This window comes from Otolemur garnettii, unplaced genomic scaffold (assembly GCF_000181295.1).
Source record: "Otolemur garnettii isolate 467f Iridium unplaced genomic scaffold, OtoGar3 scaffold00057, whole genome shotgun sequence".
In the NCBI taxonomy this organism is placed as follows: domain Eukaryota; kingdom Metazoa; phylum Chordata; class Mammalia; order Primates; family Galagidae; genus Otolemur; species Otolemur garnettii.
The window spans coordinates 5,617,422-5,622,009 of NW_003852452.1; the positions used below are offsets into that span (position 1 = coordinate 5,617,422).

The window sequence follows — 4,588 nt, forward strand, 5'->3', positions numbered from 1 at the left end:
GGTTGCTGTGAGCTGTGATGCCATAGCACTCTACCCAGGGGAACAGCTTGAGGCTCTGTCTCAAAAAAAAAAAAAAAAAATATCAGGCCAGAGAAACATTAAAATGAGACAGGAATCATGTCCTGCTCCCCCCCACCTTTGAGCTATGAATTCAACTCTTGCAACTGCCTGCTATTGCCAAAAGTGGTTATAAATTAAGCTAATAAAGCCACACCAGATCCTATAACTCACCTATCCCTCAAATCTAACATTTGACAGCATAACAATCACTAATCAATGTTATTTCTATAAACCAATGAGTATTCCTGACAAACAATTGTGTATTAGCCCACTGCTGGTGCCACTTTTTTGCCTTTAAAAATCTGCTTGTAACAAAGGCCAAATGCACCTCGTATCCAAGGTTACTTGGGTCTGAGTCTTCTGGCAGTGGCAGTGTCTGTATTTTGGCTCAGATAAACTCAGTAAATCATATTCTGTGCTTTAGCATCTTCCTTCTAGATCGACACGATTAATATTAACATGTAAATATAAAAAAGCTAAACATATTTATTGTCATATAAAGGTATAAGGGGTTTATTTCATGAAGGCTTCCTAGATATCCAACAGGCAGAAGAGATTTCTCTCTTGTATGACTCTACTGTAGCTTTTCTCCCAAGTCTCTTTGGTGCTTACAAAACATTTATTTGATATTATTGTTTATAGATGTTAGTTATGTCCTATAACCCACATCTTCACCTTCACAATCCCTATCCTATTTTAAATATGGCTTGGGAAATGTTTATTATATAATTAATTTTTGTTATTACCATTGCCCTCGGTTATACCAGTATAGCTCATAGCATCATGATGGACTTATTTCCACAGAATATCCATTATATTGTTTCTGTAATCAATTTATGTATAATCAATTTAATATTATATATGGAATATGTAAAACCTAAGATACTGTTCTTAATAGTATTGCTTTTAGCAGAACTGTATTATATTTAGAGAGGTATATCTGTGAGTTTTGGTTTCAAAAAAGCCAAAAAACACTTGAATGACCCCACTGAGAAATAAAAGTAAAATCCTGAGCCAGGACCCCCGCCCCAACTGACTGAATGGGCCCCGTTTTGGCCAAGGGGACCTCAGAAAAACCTTAGGAACTGAACTTGCGGCCATGACTGGATGGGAGGTTGGACATGCCCCCTCCTTGCTAACTCATCACCTTATGACACATAGAGCCTGATTTTATGGATTTAAATGTTAAGTGTCCACCCCAGAGTGAACAGGGGACTTCTGTAACAGGCATATTTACTGACCCGACATGCGCACCCCCTGCGGGATTATTCATAACACCTTCTCTAACCTACTAAGTATGTACACTCAGCTAACCCAGTCGGCATAAACACCTGACTCACCCCTTCGACCCTCAAAGTGCCATCAGATGGCTGGCCTGCAGGCTGCAAGCCTTTATCAGAAATAAAGATGTCCTCTCCACATTTACGACCTGCAGCTGACACCAGCATTTCCTGTATTAGGGACCTGAGAACTCAGCCGCCTTCCGGTGGGGGACCGGAAGCCGCGGGGCGCGGAGCCGCGGGCCGAGCGGCTGGGACCCGGGCGGGCGACCGGGCGGCGGCGGCCCGAGCGAGCCGGGAGCCGGGCCATGGAGCCGCCCCTGCCGGGCTAGGCAGGCCCAGCCGCCCGTGCCGCGGCCATGTCGGGCTACCCGCACCACCCGCCGGGCGCCACCCCGCAGGCCCGGGCCCGGAGCCTCCTCATTCCCATTCCCGAGGATGACAAACTCAAAGATCTGGAAGCGGCAAATCCATCCCTGACAGAATTTCTGAAAGCCAAGAACCTCAGCTTGTCCAAAGAAGACATCACCAGCAGAATTTATTCCAAGGAAGCCTCGAGGCACTCGGCGAGACTCGACCACAACCCTGCGGCCAAACAGCCTGTGGTGGGGTACGGCCTAGAATATCAGCAGCCATTTTTTAAAGACCCAAAAGGGGCCAACGACCTCCTGGACGAGGAGGAAGAGGAGGATGACCGGTGGACTGGGTCCCACCTGCCGTCCTCCATGGAGCAGACGCACTCTGCAAGGATCGCTGCTGGCACGCCGCCGGGTAGCACGTACCTGCCATTTTTTCCCACCCCGTTGGAGGGGATGGGGCCCGAGTACTTGCCCTCGGGGACGCTGAGTGGCGCAGACGCTCCTGTTTCTCCAGCGCGGAGTCCGGACACAGACCTTGCTGCTCACGGAGAGTCTCTGGGAGACTGGCACCTACGGACGCTGCAGACCAGTTATGAGGCACTGCAAGATGAAAATTGTAAGCTAAGAAGAAAGCTGAGTGAGGTTCAGCGCTTCTCTGAAACTCAGACAGAAATGGTGAGGACACTGGAGCGGAAATTAGAAGCAAAAATGATCAAGGATAAGATTAACTACCATGACCTGGAGTCAGTGGTTCAGAAGGTGGAGCAGAACCTGGAGCTCATGACAAAACGGGCTGTCAAAGCGGAAACTCACATCATGAAACTGAAGCAGGAAGTACATTTGCTCCAGGCTCAGGTCTCTGACTTCAAACATGAGAACGAAGCTCTGCGCTCAGGCCATAGTACCAGCTTGAATGTTGTGAAGCAGAACACCGATGTGGCCTTGGAGAACCTGCACGTCGTCATGAACAGCGCACAGGCTTCCATAAAGCAGCTGGCTTCTGGAGCGGAAACGCTGAATCTTGTTGCCGAGATCCTCAAATCTATAGACAAAATTTCTGAAGTTAAAGAGGAGGAGGAGGAGGACCCCTGAGGAGCATTGCAGTGCTCTCAGCTCCAAGCTCGGTGCAAACACGAGGTCACTCCTGCTTCATCGTTGCAAACACGAGGTCACTCCTGCTTCATCCAAACATGCAATTGTGTCTTTGTGCAGTCTTCACCCAGAGTAAAGTATTTATCATCAGATACTAACTTCATGACCTAGAACAGAGTTATTGACTGCCCACAATGAGAGTCCCACATATAACTTATACACAGTCCTTGGTGAAATTCCTCCTGTTTTATAGATTCTGATGATCTGTTGGAAGGAATTTTTATAAAAGCTAGTGATTTTTTTAATTGCTAAACTTAAAAATAGCAATTCTATACTAATAGTTTTTCATTATCATTTTTTTAAAATCGTAAGATAAGTTCAGTGGATTGAACTTGATAGCATAAGTAGAAAACGCTACACGAGCCGTCATAGAAATGATCAGCCTGGGCAGGAACTTGTGCCATTTTGCCATTACTCAATGCCCCTCTGGCTCCCAGTTCACTTTTGTGACCTTCCCAGAGTGGCCTGCATGAGGAGGTTCTGCCTCCTGAGTGTCTTAGTCCTCCCACCAGGACTCCCGGGCACCAAGGCTGCACATTCCATGCTGTCTCAGCCCTACTCCTGTGAGCTTTCAGATTTGAAAAACTGTCTTGGGCTGAGGGTTTGATACACATTTAAAGTGGCATTTTATACAATGAAGTTTAGAATTCAGGACTTGAAAGTGTGTCCAGGCTGCCTCTGGTCCACTAGTACTCAACCTTCCTAATGCCTCGACCCTTTAATACCATTCCTCATGTTCCTTATGTCGTAGCAATGAGAATAATTTTATGGTTGGGGGTCACCACAACATGAGGAACTGTATTAAAGGGTTGGGGCATTAGGAAGGTTGAGAACCGCTACTCTAGTCTCTCTAACAGAGGGAAGGGCTGAGATGTACACCACGTGCCTTTTGGCTATTTTCTCACAGATGTTATTTTTTAAATTTTCTTTTCCCTCCTGTTTAGACAGCTTCTCCATTTAAATAAGTTCTGAAGTTCAAAAAGGAAAAGAACTTAGTAGTATTTTGGATTTGTATAATATTTATGGTTCTAATTTATTTTGTGGATACAAAGGAATATCACTAATGAAAATGTGCTACCATATGTACAGTTGAATACACATTTAGAAGCTCAGATGGGTCCACCACCACCCCCCCTGGAACTTTTTTGGTATCTTGGAGTCATAGAGTAGAGAGACCTGGTTTTCTCAAATGTATAGACTTTTTAAAATCTGGTGTGTAATACTTAACCAAAGCAAGAAACTCTTTTCTCATTTCTACAGTAATAGATATGCCATTGTTGTCCATTGGTTTTCCCTTCTTGTGGGCCTCGTTTAGAAGACGGGAACATGCTCATCAGTCAGTCAGCAGTCATTAGGGGACATCTAGAAGCAAATGAAGGGCTTGCCGCCTTTTGTAGAAACAGCAAGAAAAATAAAAGGCCGAGCCTTTTGGAAACTGGGATTTATTTTGCTCCTGAGTTGTTCTTGAGCATTCCGTTGTCCTTTTGTCCATTGTTTCAGAATTGCAATAACCTGCTGTCGTGTTGATAAAAATCAGTAACTTCTATCTGTATTCTTATAAACTAATTTAAATAAAATCTGCATAGTGACAGTAGGTATTAGTTATTTATTGCTATGTAACAAGTTGCTCCAAACCTAGAGACTTAAATAATTTTGGAAAAAGAAAAAAATCTCGGCTCGGAGCCTATAGCTCAACCGGCTAAGGCGCCAGCCACGTACACCTAAGGTGGCGGGTTC

The 4,588-nt window shown here is 45.0% G+C and overlaps 1 pseudogene; it reads left to right on the forward strand.

Moving 5' to 3' along the window:
• Positions 1-1,699: 1,699 nt before the first annotated feature.
• LOC100943774 lies at positions 1,700-2,791 on the forward strand (annotated as a pseudogene).
• The last annotated feature ends 1,797 nt before the right edge of the window (positions 2,792-4,588 follow it).